At 40.0% G+C, this 18,609-nt stretch overlaps 1 protein-coding gene across 1 annotated transcript in view; it reads left to right on the forward strand.

The window, feature by feature from the left end:
• drosha (drosha ribonuclease III) overlaps positions 1-18,609 on the forward strand; it is a 370,040-nt gene that overhangs the window by 153,888 nt on the left and 197,543 nt on the right. The window lies entirely within an intron of this gene.

Consider the following 18,609-nt stretch of genomic DNA (forward strand, 5'->3'; position numbering starts at 1 on the left):
CATGTACCGGTAACCAAACATTAACATTGCTGTATGTATACTTTTGACCAAGCCTTTCAGTAGACCCATAATAAATTCATAAAAGAAGCAAACTTCATGATTTTTTTTGGTGACAAAGTAGTATGTGCTCCAATCACTCTATCAAAAAAACAAACCAAGAGTTGTCGAAATGATTGGAAACTCAAGACAGCCATGACATTATGTTCTTTACAAGTGTATGTCAACTTTTGACCACGACTGTATACAAGACTACTGTTCATACTAAGAATATCCACATTTTGGGGTTCATAAAAAAGAATCACAATTACGTTGTTCAAAACAAAATATTGTTTCAACATACAATGTGGCTTCAAAGTTACACATGTTTCTGTTAACAATTTAGGGTGAAATGTTGCCACACTTTACTTGTTTTTACCTGCAATGTTGTTGCAAGTGGCTCGCTTCAGTCCGGATAACACGGGTAATGACGTCACAGACCTATTTCATTGTCGGTTTTTGTCATTTGTATTTTAACTGAATTAAATATGGCCTTGTTTTTGTGCAGTTTTAGCTCTCCCGTCCAAAGGCCAAACCTAGTAACTCACTTCTAACTGATTTTGAGAAAACAAAGGAAAACCAATCTATCTTGATGCCGTCTTACAAAGATCTACAAAGTCATCAAACGTATAGATGTTTTCTTGAGCTTTCATTTTCTTGCCGATCGAGCCATGGATTAAATCTGCTCTCATGAACGTGTGCCCTTTCTCCAGATATTTGATCACAATCTCGGGTGGGCCCCATTCTGCGTTTGCACATTGGGCAAGAGCCGTGTACAGCGTCCAGTTTTTATTTTGACCTCCACAGTTATCTGCCCAAAAGAGTATGCAGGGGGAAGAATCAAGAACAATACATTGGACTCTTGCGACTGTGTTGGATCCATTATGGATTGAACTTTCACAATATCATGTTAGACCCGCTCGACATCCATTGCTTACCTCCTCTCCAAGGTTCTCATAGTCATCATTGTCACCGACGTCCCACTGGGTGTGAGTTTTCCTTGCCCTTATGTGGGCCTACCGAGGATGTCGTAGTGGTTTGTGCAGCCCTTTGAGACACTAGTGATTTAGGGCTATATAAGTAAACATTGATTGATTGATTGATTGATTGATTGACATTTAATGAAGGTGCTTGCGACGTCCTGGGCCAACCTTCCAAATGTCCCCTCGTGCCATAATATCACATAATCAGTTTGACCGTCGGCCCCCATTCGTGCAAATGTCTCATTAAAGACAATAAGGCGACACACAAAGAAGCTCCGATTGGTCCCTTGAGATACTAGGTTTTTCTGTTGTATCTACGCGGTTATGTGGTAGTTGCTAGGTCCTGCCATGCGCGTAACAGCTTACTTACGGAACAAATTACAATATCGCATACACTAATGTAAAGCATGTCACCTAGGAACTCCAAAATTATTATCAGCTCAGTTTTGACCAAAATTGAGTTACTGGGTTTTGCCTTTGGACGGGAGACCTAGTCCGTTGTGTCCTGAGCAAGACACTTCAGCCTTGCTCCTGATGGGTGCTGGTTAGCGCCTTGCATGGCAGCTCCCTCCATCAGTGTGTGAATGTGTGTGTGAATGGGTAAATGTGGAAGTAGTGTCAAAGCGCTTTGAGTACCTTGAAGGTAGAAAAGCGCTATACAAGTACAACCCATTTATTTATTTATCTAGTTATTGTACTTTCTGGACTATAAGCACACTGGTATACAAGCCGCACCCACTATTTTTTAGAACCAAAAATATTTTCCCATTTTTTTTTAGCCACACCGGACTATAAGCCGCATATATATACGTTATGAAATGAGTTATTTACACAGAAAGTTATTTACACTGCCTGTAACAGGCAGTAAAACGGATGATCAAACAAAACAGAAGTTATAGTCATAGACATACTAGCGGCGGAAGCCAGGTCTACAGTCACCTAAAAAAAACCTCTAACTCCACAGTGACGTTTGGTGAATTTTCTGAGGAATTTGTCAAACTAAAACAATACAAAAAGAATGCCATTGAAAGTTAATACTAACACAGACACTTGTAAAAGTGCTAGCATATGAGCTAACTATTACATTACAATAGCACGTACAAATATGCACGAAAGCACTCTTACAGACAGCACATATGGGACAGTTTAGTAAGTATGAATTGTTTTGGTTATATTGTAAAACTTACACACATTGTTTGGAGTTAAAAATAAGGAATCATTTTGAGATGAAACACTATGGACAGTTCTACTTTCTGTTCAAGGCAATAAAACAGGAAGTGCCTTTTGAGTACGCTTACCTGCAGTGAGCGTACTCATCCAAAAGATGGCGCCATCGCATAAACCGTAATACACTATTTCAGAGTCTCGGTATGGGTTTATTGAAATCTATCGAACACAAAACATTATGGCCGTTGGCAAAGAAAAATCTCATCAGTTAGTCCCATCGTTTTATAAGTGTCCAAAGTAGGACTGGGCGATAAATCGCCAGTTCATGTCTGTGCGATATAGAAAATGACTATATCGTGATATTTGAGTATACGTTCTCACACAGTTGCTTTTCGCTGCGGGCTTTACACTACAGGCTCTTCCCACTCCTTGTGTCTCCTTCTCACAGACAGCATGCTGTCACGTCATACGTCACATACGTATACGCCCTCACGGAGCAGAGAGGTAGCAGACTGGGTAACGTTAGCTGTGATGCTAGCGAGGGGTAATACGAGAGAAAGAAGGTGCGAATGAAGGAAAAATGAATTCCCAAGAAAAACAGCAGGGGGTCCATCGTCTGGCGGTGGTTCGGCTTCAAGCGGGAATATGTCGAACAGAGAACTTTTATTTGTCAAGTGTAGGGCACAAACGTTGCTACCAAAAGTAGCATTACTGCTAATATGTAGCATCATTTGAAAAGTCACTTGCCTATAACTTTGATAAATACAGTTTTGGTCAATTTACTTAGTTGTGATTTCCTTGTGGGGCGGTATAGCTCGGTTGGTAGAGTGGCCGTGTCAGCAACTTGAGGGTTGCAGGTTCGATTCCCGCTTCCGCCATCCTAGTCACTGCCGTTGTGTCCTTGGGCAAGACACTTTACCCACCTGCTCCCAGTGCCACCCACACTGGTTTAAATGTAACTTAGATATTGGGTTTCACTATGTAAAGCGCTTTGAGTCGCTAGAGAAAAGCGCTATATAAATATAATTCACTTCACTTCACTTCTCTGCATGAAAGTTTAAAATGAGCATATATTACTGCAGTATGAAGAAGAATGTTTTAATGTAGACACATAGAATACTCATACTGCTGTGATTATATGCATCAAGTGTTCATTCAAGGCTAAAGCAAAATATCGAGATATATATCGCGATATGGCCTAAAAATATCGAGATATTAAAAAAAAGCCATATTGCCCAGCCCTAGTCCAAAGCATAGAAAAAAGTTGTGGCTTATAGTACGGATTATACGGTATTGTAACATTACATTTACCCCCTTTGAGCCGTTTTTCCATTTCAGTGTTGTCCCTAATCTCAATTTTATTCTTAAAGGCCTACTGAAACCCACTACTAGCGACCACGCAGTCTGATAGTTTATATATCAATGATGAAATATTACCATTACAACACATGCCAATACGGCATTTTTAGTTTACTAAATTACAATTTTAAATTTCCTGCGGAGTTTCTTGTTGAAAATGTCGCGGAATGATGACTCGTATGATGACGCGTGCGCGTGACATTATTGGTTGGAGGGGACATATTAGCCCAGCATTACACACGGCATAATTACACAGTAATTTGGACATCTGTGTTGCTGAATATTTTGCAATTTGTTCAATTAATAACGGAGACTATAAAGAATAATGCTGTTGGTGGAAAGCGGCAGATTGCAGCTGCCTTTAGCACCAAAACACAGCCTGTGTTTCTTTGTTTGTTGTGAAACTTTAACACAGAGCGGTCAAGCGAACATATTTCTCTACGTCAACCAGCAAGTTTTCGGATGGGAAAATTGTGATATTAAGTCGGCTCTTACCGGGTACTTCAGTGGATTATGGGACTTCCTCCTGCAGCTCAAAAAGGCAGCTGTGATCTTGGCTCCTCCATTGGCTTCTCTGAGAGACACTGGCGTTCACCACAGCCATCCGACTTTCAGGTATTCCTTTACAATCTCACTAAAACACTATTAGTTACAATAAGCAGATAAGGGATCTTCCAGAATTATCCTAGTAAATGTGTCTATTTACATCTGAAACGGTCTCACTGCCGCCGCCTGGAACCGTCGCTTTTTTTTGGTGTGTGTTTCACTCTAACTTTCCTCATCCATGAATCCTTCATCCTCGCTCAAATTAATGGGGAAATTGACGCTTTCTCGGTCCGAATAGCTCTTGCTGCTGGAGGCTCACATTATGAACAATGTGAGGAGCCCTACAACCCGTGACGTCACGCGCACGTCGTCTGCTACTTCCGGTACAGGCAAGGCTTTTTTATTAGCGACTAAAAGTTGCGAACTTAATCGTCGATGTTCTCTACTAAATCCTTTCAGCAAAAATATGGCAATATCGCGAAATGATCTGGTATGACACATAGAATGGACTTGCTATCCCCGTTTAAAAAAGAAAATCTCATTTCAGTAGGCCTTTGAGAAATGCAGCAAAAAAGCAGCTGCATGCCAAACGTGGTCTTTGGGTCTCACCTGGTTTAAGCTAAAAGCCAAGCCAGCCTGTAAATAACCGATGGAATGATGACAGAGGGTCTCCTGTGACCATTGCCCCCTCAATCCCCATCAGCTGGGTCGAGCTCTCTGTGGTCGACCGCGGTGCAGCCGTGCAGCGGCTCGGCCCGGTCACGATGCCGCTGCAAGACGAGCTGCAAAGGGATGCGAGCGTCTAATTGCCAGGGCCTCTTTGCGGCTGCGTGTTGAGGCTGTCAGCTGCCGGGCCGGACTGAAGCGCACATCTCCGTTTAATGATTGCACCAAGTTGTGCAATTGATTGGATGGCTTTGGGGCACACTTTTTTGCACTGACAGCCTCCTTGTCAGTACTGCTCCAGCGTGTATTAACTGCATATCTTGGTTTCTTCATCCAAAGGCCCTTTGATTGACACCAAAGGTGTTGCTTTGAGATTTTTAATACCTTCTTACCCGCGAGGCTCTTCTGCGTTCTCTCCCACCTTCTTCTCCTTCATGGTAGAAGTTTGAAGAACGTAATCAGAAAAAAAATGAAAAAGTTAAGGTTTTAACGACTTTGACGCCTCCGTTCGGGAGACGTGTCGTCAAATAATGAAGAACTGTGCCTCGCGGCCGGCCACCCCCCCATCTCAGCGCACACACGTGCACAAATGTATCATGAGTGGTACTTAAAAGCCATCGAAATGTGGTCTCACAGCTGGTCTCCAGAGCCAACATCTGTCACATAGCAGCATCTCAAAGTCTGGTCCACATGATGCAAAAACCACAAATCCGGTGCTGATACTTAGTGGAGAACATCCTGGGATGAACCACTCCTCTCTGGAGAGATTCATGTGGTCTACGCGGCCACGTCAGGCCAAAATTACAGCAGGCCTACGTTTGAGGTGCACATCTGAAAGGAGTTAAAGCCTGTGCTGCCTCTCCAAAGGCCACAAGTGCTTGTTTATTTTTGGAAAGGAATATCTTCTGTTGGGGGGAATTACTGTATCTCAGTCAACACTAGTGGAAACTGTAGAATGTGAAGTGCAGGCCAGAGCAACAGATGGCAGTCTCATCTTTGATTGGATAGATTTTATTCATCGTAACAAAAACCTCCTGTGTGGAAAATAGCGAATCATTCATGTAGAGCAGGGGTGTCGAACTCAAATACAGAGTGGGCCAAAATTTAAAACTGAACAAAGCCGCCGGCCAAGGTTGAACAAATTAACCTTTTATTGGGACCCAAACAAATTTTGCATTGAATATTAAACAAGCAAGGCCTATATAACTTTACAGTCACATACAAAATCGAGTTTCAAATTATAATTAAAACTGCAAGCAGCGTTGGTCGGGTCCGCCTTTGGCTGCTGCCCCCGAGACCCACGGCCGGATAAGCGTTAGAAGACGCCTTGGAGCCACTATTTTGAGAATCTAATGCATTGTGAAAGTAATGCAGTTGTTGTATTGAAGTGAAAATATCAAACTTCCTGTTGATTTTTGCTAAAGTATGTTAATTATTAAAATGTAGGTCTAAGTGAGACCTACATAGTGTTTTTTGTTTCATGTCTCTCTGACATTCCTACCGGAAGTTACAAGCAGTTTTGTTTATGTTTTCTTCCTAGGAGCAGTTCGTCCGTGTTGTATTCCTAGGGGGGCGGTAGAGCGCAATTTTGAGTTTTGAGGTTAGGTTTTTTCATCAGATTGCAATTTTTGCTAGACCTGATGTGTGTGTCAAGTTTGGTGAGTTTAGAAGCATTTTAAGGGGGTCAAATAACAGCTCAAAGAGGCAAAAAGGACATTTTTTAGGAGACTTTGCACAGGGGTTTTTTGAAGGCGCGTAAAATCAAAACCTAAGAACTTATCAAAACTCTGTTCTATACTTTTAATCAGATTGGTTCAATTTCTCTCCTGTGCGAGTTTGAAGCCAAAACAACAAACGCACTCAGAGGAGATAATGTTTGAAGAATGGTGACCGGTTTTTACAAAACCTTTGTTTTGAAGGGGGGATTGCAAACTTCCTGTTGATTTTTGTTGGGGGTTGTCAATCTATGAAATGTAGGTCTAAGCGAGACCTACATAGAAGTTTTTGTTTCATGTCTCTCCGACATTCTTACCGGAAGTTACAAGCAGTTTCGTCTGTGTTTTCTTCGTAGGAGCAGTTTTTTCAGTGTTTTATTCAAAAATAGCGCTAGAGCGCAATTTTTAGTTTTGGGGTTTGTTGTTTTCATTAGATCGCAATATTCGCCAGTCCTTGTGTGTGCCAAGTTTGGTGACTTTTGAAGCATTTTAAAGGGGTCAAATTACAGCGCAAAGAGGCAAATATTGCATTTTTTGCGAACATTTTATTTTGAAGGGGTTTTCTCCAACTTCCTGTAGATTTTTGCTGAAAGAAGTGAGTGTATGAAAATTGGGTCTAAGTCAGACCTACATAGGAGTTTTTGTTTCATGTCGCTATGACATTCCTAACAGACGTTACATGCAGTTTTGTCTGTAATTTTTTCCTAGGGGGCGCTAGAGCACAATTTTCATTTTGGGGGATTGGTTGCTTAATATGTTGGGAAGGTTTGCTATACCGACGTGTGTGTCAAATTTGGTGAGTTTTGAAGCATGTTAAGGGGGTCAAATTACAGCGCCTAGGTGCGGAATAATAATAAAACACAGCAGTTTCAATAGGGTCCTTGGCCCATGGCAAAGGACTCCTGAGGAGTCCTTTGCCATGGGCCAAGGACCCTAATAATTATTAAAAGAAGCAATGGCATATCAAATAAAATTTAAATAAAAATTGGGGGAGCGGGGTTTGGTGGTAGCAAGGGTGTATATTGTAGCGTCCCGGAAGAGTTAGTACTCCAAGGAGTTCTGGGTATTTATTCTGTTGAGTTTATGTTGTGCTACGGTGCAGATATTCTCCCGAAATGTGTTTGTCATTCTTGTTTGGTGTGGCTTCACAGTGTGGCGCATTATTGTAAAAGTGTCAAAGTTGCTTATACGGCCACCCTCAGTGTGACCCTTATGGCTGTTGATCAAGTATGCCTCGCATTCACTTGTGTGTGTGTTAAAGCCGCATTTATTCTGTGACTGGGCCGGCACGTTGTTTGTATGGCGTAAAAGCGGACCTGACGACAGGCTGTAGAGGACGCTAAAGGCAGTGCCTTCAAGGCACGCCCCCAATATTGTTGTCCGGGTGGAAATCGGGAGAAATTTGGAGTCTCCCGGGAAAATCGTGAAGTTGGCAAGTATGTGTATCAGCAGTGAATGCAGTGTTACAGAGGCATCAACTCTGTATAATACCGGCGGGCCAGCTCTAATCTTAATTTGATATTACCTTAAGGGCCAAATGAAATTACACGGCGGGCCAAATTTATGAGTTTGACACCCATGATGTCGAGGTATTTCTCTACTTGCTCTATTTTTTTCCATAACTTGAGTTGATTTATTTTGGAAAACCTTGTTACATTTTTTAATGCATGCAGCGGGACATCACAACAAAAGTAGGCACTCTAATGTGTTAGTTCCACGACTGCATATGTATCAGTTGATATCGGAATCGGTAATTAAGAGTTGGACAATATCGGAATATCGGCAAAAAAGCCATTAACGGACATCTTTATACTCAATGTTACATCAAAGTTCTTGGCTTGCTTTCGACCCTTACTTGCCAGCCTCATTTATTGCACAGGCTTCAACCTGCAGTCCACACGTCACTATTGTGTGACTCCTATCTACTGGCTTCACTTATCATTACACCATGTACCAAATTAATTTGCTTCGAGGTCAGTAAGCACAGCCAATATTAATACGTACATTAGACGCACCGGGTAATAAGGCGCACTGTCGATTATTGATAAAATGAAATGATTTTAAGTGCGACTTATAGTCCGAAAAATACGTTAGTTGTACTCTTTGTGCTGGTGACATCTTCACATCAGCCTCACATCCCACAATGCGGTCACCACGGCCCGCACCTTGTTTTGCAAACGTGCATTGCAGGTTAAACCACGGCCTTCATTGCTCGCCTATGCTCGCCAAATGGAGTCTGTGAACATTGAGACAAAGTACTGATTTTTGCTGGTCTATTGTAGATACCAAACAAAGCATTTAAATGTGTATCAATCGATAGATACTAGGGTTGTGAATTTTTGGTTGTCGCACGATTCGATACAATTTCGATTCGTGGGGTCACGATTCGATTATATATCGATTTTTTGATTCAACGCGATTCTCGATTCAAAAACAATATTTTCCCGATTCAAAACGATTCTGTATTCATTCAATACATAGGATTTCAGCAGGATCTACCCCAGTCTGCTGACATGCAAGCAAAGTAGTAGATTTTTGTAAAAAGGTGTATATAATTGTAAAGGACAATGTTTTCTCAACTGGTTGCAATAATGTAAATTTGTTTTAACTATTAAACGAACCAAAAATATGAGTTATTTTATCTTTGTGAAAAAAATGGACACAGTCTGTTGTCAAGCTTATGAGATGCGATGCAAGTGTAAGCCACTGTGACACTATTGTTCTTTTATTTTATTTTTATAAATGTCTAATGATAATGTCGATGAGGGATTTTTAATCACTGCTATGCTGAAATTATAACTAATATTGATACTGTTGTTGATAATATTCATTTTTGTTTCACTACCTTTGGTTTGTTCTGTGTCAAGTTTGTGTCTCCTTTCTATTGTTCTGAGTGTTGCTGGGTCAGGTTTGGTTTTGGAATTGGATTGCATTGTTATGGTATTGCTGTGTATTGTTTTGTTGGATTAATAAAAACAAAAATAAAAACAAAAAAACAGATTTTTAAAAAATGAGAATCGATTCGAATCGCACAATGTGAGAATCGCGATTCGTATTCGAATCGTTTTTTTCCCCACACCCCTAATCGATACCAATTAATATCCTCGGTAAAATACTCAGAAATTAAAGACAGTTTTTCAAGAGTGACCTGGCCAAGAGGGCAGCAAAACAAATTTACACAGTAAAAAAAATATAAATTACTTGCAACATTAAAATAAAAACACACCATAGGTAAAAAAAAAATGGAAATGTTTTAGTAAAAACAAGTACAATGCCCAAAAGAACTTGTTTCTCGATCCTTTAAAATGAACTGAAAAGACATTGAGATATATATATATATATATATATATATATATATATATATATACAGTATATATATATATATAATCTGAAATATTTCCTCGTTCACCCCCTTCAATCAAACCCAAAAAAAACACCAGATGTACAGCAGGTTTTACTACTTCCTGCGCAGACAACAACCATATGTGACTTGCATCCCCATATCTGACCATACAATAAACACACGTACTACAGTACTAAGACTACAGTGGCCACACAAAGCTGGTCTCTACTGCAGGGGTGCCCTAAATGCAGCACAGGGGCCATCTGAAGCCTGTGACCCATTTGTTATTGGCCCTTTGCACACAGCAGATACACAATTGACCAAAAGAAGACACAAATCCAAAATTGGAGAAACAGCAAGTGTGTAAAAGAAATATACAAACCGGTTTTTATTTGAATGTTGAGGTGGTGGGGGTTTTGGCCACAGGTGCTGAAAGTAACTCCTAAAAGTAATCGAACTTTGGTACTTCCAAAATAATCAGTCGAGTACCTAAGTTTCTTTTTGGAGGAGTAATCAGATATTTTTTTCAAATTGTTGCAACGTTGCCTCCACCCCAGATCACACCTCAATCCAACCCACTTCTCCAAAGTGGGCTGGCTCAGGGTGGAGGACAGAGTAAAACAACTTGCACTGAGCCTTGTCTATAAAATCCGCTACACCTCCTTGATACCGAAGTACATGTCAAATTACTTCCTTAACGTAAATGACCGCCATAACCACAACACCAGGAGGAGCTCCACAAACCACGTTAAACCCAGATTCCGATCTAACAAAGGTCTTAACTCATTCTCTTTCTATGCCACATCAATGTGGAATGCACTCCCAACAGGTATAAAAGTAAGTGCATCTCTATATTCCTTCAAAACCGCTCTAAAACAACACCTCCAGGCAACTTCAACACTTTACTAATACCCTCCTCCATTCACATCCCATCTCCCCGGATTATAAACAACTCAAATGTACTTCTAATGTATATACTTGTTCTTATGCTATCTGAACTCACTATGTTCTCTGCTGGCTCTACATATCCTACTAAATAAGACCTACACTGTTTCAATGTCCACATTTCTCTGTTGATACAATTGTTGATGACTGAAGTTCTGATATCAACCAAAGCTCCTCATCCCACCCCCCGGATTGTAAATAATTCAATGTATATACTATGATGATTAACTTGTGTGATGACTGTATTATGTTGATAGTATATATTTGTACCATGAATTGATTAACGTGGACCCCGACTTAAACAAGTTGAAAAACTTATTGGGGTGTTACCATTTAGTGGTCAATTGTACGGAATATGTACTGTACTGTGCAATCTACTAATAAAAGTATCAATCAATCAATCAAAGTTGTATGACATTTAAAGTACCAGTCTAATGGAAAAACAAGTTGCCTCTATATTGAAGCTAGTATCATATACATCTGATTTATGACACCAAAAGACTTACAAAGTTTGCAAATAAATAGATATGATCAAAATAGTATCAATCGCACAGAGATTCCCAGGCCATTTGAGAAGATAGTGAGCAAGCCACGTGACGTAGAGTTTGGACTTGAAGATCCCTTCCCCATCTACAACAGGGGTAGGGAACCTATGGCTCTAGAGCCAGATGTGGCTCTTTTGATGACTTCATCTGGCCCTCAGATAAATCTTAGCTGACATTGCTTAACACAGGGGTGTCCAAATTGTGGCCCGGGGGTCATTTTTACCGGCCCCACGGCACATTTTAAGAATACTATTAAAAAAAAAATTGAAAACATAAAAAGTGGTATAAAAGAGCAAACAGGTGAAATGTAACAATAAATTGTTGCAATGCTTACTCTTATAACACAAAGCTGCCATGCATTCTGTTTCTTTCTTTAAAAAATAATAATGAATCAAAATCAATGTCCTTTTGAATTATTGACCTATTCAAGGCTTCGATTACATCACATTAAATGTTCCACTTTGAGATATTTTTTGGGGGAAAATGTTGCATATTTTGTGTTTTGCTTTATAAAAAACTGAGCTGTTTTTTTTTTTTTTTTTAAAGGGCCTAAAACAAACAAACAAAACATAAACAACAATAAAACTTAAAATTGACGGACATATCTGAAGTTGATCTCGAGATTATTGTGCTAAAAGTAAACAGTAAAAAAAATGTATAATTTATTTTTGAACACTTTAATAAGTAGGACACTTTTGCATCCCCAATTATTTTAGTGTGATTTGTTTTTAAGTGTCATTGCTCAAAAAATAATAATAAATCCAAATCCAAAATTAAGGCTCCAATTATTATATAATCTCAAATATCCCACCTAAAAAAGTTATTGGGTGAAAACATTGCATATTTTGTTTTTTCCAATTTTTTTTCTAATGTTGATCTAGAGATTTAAAACTTGCATAATAATAAAAATTATAATACTGAATAATGACACTTTTTTTTTTTTTTTTTTTGACCAAAACCCTTTGGGGTCCCCGGGATCATAACTGAGTGGAGGCCTAAATGTATATTTTTTTATACATATATTGTATTGGTTTTTAAAATAAAAATTATGAAAATGGCCCCCGCTTGCTCTGATTTTTCAGTGTGCGGCCCTCAGTGGAAAAAGTTTGGACACCCCTGGCTTTACACGATAATTATGAATAATTCCGCTAGTAATCACAGTGCTAAAAATATCGTTCAAAATATAAAACATTCTCACGCATTTTATCCATCCATCCGTTTTTTACCAGACTTGTTCAGGAAGTCACATTAATGGTAAGAAGTATTCTATTTATTATTGGTTAACTTCAGAATAAGAATGTTATTAAAAAGAATAGGAGATTTATTATACTCTAAACATGTTGGTCTTACTTAAAAATGCACACATTTAATTGTATTCAGTGTTAAAAAATATTACATGGCTCTCATGGAAATACATTTTAAAATATTTGGCTTTCATTGCTCTCTCAGGCAAAAAGGTTCCCGACCCCTGATCTACAACAATGCTAATCAAGCAGACATTGTGAAAGCCAATGATTACCTTTTTTTTCCGGAGTATAAGTCGCTCCGGAGTATAAGTCGCACCTGCCGAAAATGCAAAATAAAGAAGGGAAAAAACATATATAAGTCGCGCTGGAGTATAAGTCACATTTTTTGGGGAAATTTATTTGATAAAACCCAACACCAAGAACAGACATTTGAAAGGAAATTTAAATTAAATAAAGAATAGTGAACAACAGGCTGAATAAGTGTACGTTATATGAGGCATAAATAACCAACTGAGAAGGTGCCTGGTATGTTATCGTAACATATTATGGTAAGAGTCATTTAAATAACTATAACATATAGAACATGCTATACGTTTACCAAACAATCTGTCACTCCTAATCGCTAAATCCCATGAAATCTTATACGTCTAGTCTCTTACGTGAATGAGCTAAATAATATCATTTGATATTTTACGGTAATGTGTTAATAATTTTACACATAAATCGCTCTTGAGTATAATCCAGAACCTTATATTTTTGAGCCCGAACCCAAAGAGGATGAGCGATACGTTTAGAAGCCGAGTGCTAACCGGATGTAGCTTTATTGTGACACTATAGCATCTACAGCATTTGTAGGTGCTAAACATACAAACTAACCATCCATCCATCCATCTATTTTCTAACGCTCATTCCCTTCGAGGTCACAGGGAGCGCTGGAGCCTATCTCAACAAACCATAATAAAACAAACAGATGCTTAAGGGACGTAAACTTTTCAAAATATTTTACATAGTAGTATACCGCTCTCTTACAGATTCTAGGATGTAACTATGTACGTACAATACGTGCGCATGTACGTAACACGTGTACATGCGTTAGCTTTGGGTGTCGCTAACTAATAATATCAATTGGGATAGTTGCCATTAGCTGTCATTGAATGTATGTCCTATTATAACAACAACACAACTATAAATTGGACATTGCTTATCTTGGAATGCTTTTGTATGCGTGCACACTGTACGTGTTGACAGGACAGGGTTAACGCCAATCAGTTTTAGATTACAAAAACCTACTAATTTTAAAAAATGTAGTTTTGAAACAAATGTTTGGTGTTAAACCACTAATGGTAGTATGTTTTGTTGTAGGGTTGGGCAATAGCCTCGATATATTGCGGGTTTGTCTCTGTGCGATATAGAAAATTACTATATTGTGATATTCGAGTATAGTTCTCACGCAATTGCTGTTAGCTGCGGGAATTACACTGCATGCGTTTACCACTCTTTCTCGTCTCTCCTTCTCACAGAGACGTAAACCAAGCGCACTTTCTTACATACGTCACGTGTGCAACGACACATGCTCCCGCGGAGCAGAGAGGTAGCGACATGGTAACGTTAGCTGGGATGCTAACGGTGAGGTGCGGGTGGTAATACGAGAGAGATAAGGTGCAAATCTGGTAACAAATGGAGGAATAATTAATTACCAGGAAGAACAGCACAGGCGGTGGTTTGGCTTTATATGATTAACATTTATGCGGTAAAAGCGTAGCTACAAAAAGTAGCAACACTGCTAATGTAGCATCATTTGAAAAGTCCCCCGCTAGAAAATGAAGTGTGTTTGAAACTCCGCATGTCAACATCTCAGACCCCAACAAAATGCCAAAGCAATTATTTCCGGATCAACATCGTATGAAAAAAAATAAAAAGTCAACAGAAGGAGATAACGTCCACAGGAACTTATTATGCAGCTCATTTTTATTTGACAGTTATTGGAATATCTTCTGTGACATCATGCACAAAAGTGCACTTAATTTGTTTTTAACTATCGTAGTGGCGTTTAATTTAGTGTTGTTTGGATATGTCATCTTAGTGACATCATGCACAAAAGTGTACCTACTTTAAAATGTCTCTGACAATCTTGTACTTTCTGTTTTAAGAATAACATGAATGTTTGTGCCACTGCTTAATAACGGTTTAATAAATACACTTTTGGTCAATTGACTTAGTTGTGATTTCCCTCTCTGCATGAAAGTTTAACATGAGCATATAATAATGGGCTGTGATTATATGCATCAAGTGTTCATTCAAGGCTAAGGCAAAATATCAAGATATACATTGTGTATCGTGATTGGCCAAAAAATTGTGTGACGTTAAAGGGGAACATTATCACAATTTCTGAAGGGTTAAAACCAATAAAAATCAGTTCCCAGTGGCTTATTTTATTTTTTGAAGTTTTTCTCAAAATTTTACCCTTCACGCAATATCCCGAAAAACGGCTTCAAAGTGCCTGATTTAACCGTCGTTATATCCACCCGTCCATTATCCTGTGACGTCACAGTGTGACCACACAGAAACAAACATGGCGGATAGCACAGAAAGGTGTAGCGATATTAGCTCGGATTCAGACTCTGATTTCAGCGCCGTAAGCGATTCAACAGATTACGCATGTATTGAAACGGATGGTTGGAGTGTGGAGGCAGGTACCGAAAATGAAACTGAATAAGAAACAGAAGCTTTTGAGCCATATCACGACAAACAGCGGCACGGGAGGAAGCGCGGACGAATTCGGGTATCGCCTTCTAACCACCGATTGGTATGTGTTTGTTTGGCATTAAATGTGGGTGGAGGGAAAGGCTGGATGCAAATATAGCTACAAATGAGGCATAATGATGCAATATGTACATACAGCTAGCCTAAATAGCATGTTAGCATCGATTAGCTTGCAGTCATGCCACGACCAAATACAGTTGTGATCAAAATTATTCAACCCCCACACAATTTTGGTGTTTTAGCAAGTTGGACATTTATTCTGTATTTTGTTTATAGTCATATCAAATAAAGATGTGTCAAATAGACATATGCAACTTAAATTGTAACACTGTATTTTACAAAATACCAAAAAAGGACATTTTTCTTAATATCTCATTGACAAAATGATTCAACCCCCTAGTTACACGCATCTTTAGTACTTAGTAGAACACCCTTTGGCAGTAATGACATCCTTCAAAGGTGATACATAAGCAGACACAAGCTTCTTGCAACCATCTACAGCTATTTTAGCCCATTCCGCTTGGGCAAAGGCCTCCAGTTCATTCATATTCTTGGGCTTGCGTGCTGCAACTGCCTTCTTCAAGTCCCACCACAGGTTTTCTATAGGATTTAGGTCTGGCCACTGTGAAGGCCACTCCAGAGTCTTCCAGTCCAACCACTCTGATGTTGATTTGGAGGTATGCTTGGGATCGTTGTCCTGTTGGAAGGTCCTACGTCTCCCAAGCCTCAGCTTCGTCACTGACTTCATGACATTTGCAGCTAATATATCCTGCTCAGAAATAGAATTCATAATGCCTTGAACGCGCTGGAGATTCCCGGTACTTGAGGCAGAGAAACAGCACCAGAGCATGATTGACACCCCACCATGCTTAACAGTAGGAAAGGTGTTCTTCTCTTTGTAAGCTTCATTTTTTCTCCTCCAGACATAACGTTGATTCATTGGCCCAAAGAGTTCCACTTTTGTCTCATCACTCCATAGAACAGTTTCCCAAAACCTTTGGGGTTTGTCCAGATGATTTTTGGCATACTGGAGTCTATTTTTCTTGTGCCTGGTAGTCAGAAGTGGGGTGCGCCTGGGAGTTCTGGCATGGAGGCCTTCATCTCGTAGTGTGCGCCTTATTGTCTGGGACGAAACCTGCGTTCCCCGCTCTGCAATGTCCTGTTGTAGTTCCTCAACTGTTACCTGGGGATTTTTCACCACTGTACGCACACAACATCCTCTTTCTACCACGCCCAGGTAGTGTTTCCACTGTGCCTTTAGCTTTAAACTTGCGAATTATGCTCCCAACTGTGTCTCTTGGAATGTGTAATGTCTTTGCTATTTTCTTATATCCATATCCTTTCTTATGAAGAGAAATGACCTCCTCTCTTGACTTCTTTGACCACTCCCTGGACTTCACCATGTTGCAAATACACCATTGACCATCTACAAGAAGCTGAGCGTCACAGTCTTTTTCAATCAGTTTAATTGTTGCTCGTTATGGTGCTAATCACATCTACAGGTGTTTTCAACACCTGATTGAAAATACCTTATTCAAATTCTGTTCTTAAGAGTTATGATCTTCAAGGGGTTGAATAGTTTTGTCAATGAGGTATTAAGAGAAATGACACTGTTTGGTATGTTACAAAATATAATGTTGTAATTCAAGTTGCATTTGTCTATTTAATGCATCTTTATTTGAAATGACTATAAACAAAATACGGAATAAATGTCCAATTTGCTAAATCACCAAAATTATCTGGCGGTTGAATAATGTTGATCACAACTGTATGTCTGACTAGCACACTCCACATAAGTCAATAACATCAACAAAACTCACCTTTGTGATTTCGTTGACTTTATCGTTGGAAATGCATCTGCTTTGAGTGTCGCAGGATATCCACACATTCTTGCCATCTCTGTCGTTGGTAAAGTGTGCAGAACAAACGAGGGACTTCCGCATCTTTTGACCACTGTTGCAACTTGAAACCGTCTCTGTCGGTGTTGTTACACCCTCCGACATCACACCGACGAGGCACGATGTCTCCAAGGTACCGGAAAACAGTCGAAAAAACGGAAAATAACACAGCTGATGTGACTTGGTGTGTGTAATGTGTTTGAGAAAATGGCGGGTCGCTTCACGATGTGACGTCACGGGTGAAAGCTCATTGCTCCGACAGGCGAACAATTGAAAGGACGTTTAAATCGCCAAATTCACCCTTTTAGAGATCGGAAATAGGTTAAAAAAACATAGTCTTTTTTTCCTGCAACATCAAGGTATATATTGACGCTTACATCCATCCCATCCATTTTCTACCGCTTATTCCCTTTCGGGGTCACGGGGGGCGCTGGCGCCTATCTCAGCTACAATCGGGCGGAAGGCAGGGTACGCCCTGGACAAGTCGCCACCTCATCCCAGGGCCAACACAGATAGACAGACAACATTCACACACTAGGGCCAATTTAGTGTTGCCAATCAACCTATCCCCAGGTGCATGTTTTTGGAAGTGGGAGGAAGCCGGAGTACCCGGAGGGAACCCACGCATTCACGGGGAGAACATGCAAACTCCACACAGAAAGGTCCTGAGCCTGGATTTGAACCCAGGACTGCAGGAACTTCGTATTGTGAGGCAGACACACTAACCCCTCTGCCACCGTGAAGCCCACGCTTACATAAGTCTGGTGATAATGTTCCCCTTTAATAAAAGGCCTATGGCTATGAGTTGTTCTTTTCCCTTGGCCTCAGTCTGCACCCCCACTCCAGGGCCTAGGCTAAGACCGATTTTTAATTTTTTTATTTTATTTTAATCTTCTATTTTTTCTTCCCCCCCCCCCCCTTGTTTACCTGTATGTCATCTTTTTTGTAAGGGGCGCTGGAAGCCGGCAGACCCGTCAGCGATCCTGTTATGTCTCCCTGTAATGTTTGTCTGATCTTGAATGGGATTGTGCTGAAAATTGTAATTTTCCTGACGGAATAAATAAAGTACTATCTAATCTATCTAATATCGCCCAGCCCTATTTTGTTGTAGTAAAAGTTGCAAACAGCCCATTTAAAACTGTTTTTGTGCACAAAGAGCCAAGGAGCCTGCTGGCCGAGACTTAGCAGTCCAACGTGATCACATACAACCTCCATTAGGGTTCATAGTGAGTTTGTTTGCGAAGGACACATCAGACCGCCTGGGTGGCTGTTTGTCATCGTCTGTTTGTCATCTGTTTGCGTTTCTTTATGGCTCCCGTTGATGTCGCCGCGTCTTCACAGAGGCTGCGTCGGTGTGCAAATGGCCTGTTAGCCATCTGAAAGCACTTTTCCTCCC

This window comes from Nerophis ophidion, linkage group LG15 (genome assembly GCF_033978795.1).
Source record: "Nerophis ophidion isolate RoL-2023_Sa linkage group LG15, RoL_Noph_v1.0, whole genome shotgun sequence".
NCBI lineage: Eukaryota > Metazoa > Chordata > Actinopteri > Syngnathiformes > Syngnathidae > Nerophis > Nerophis ophidion.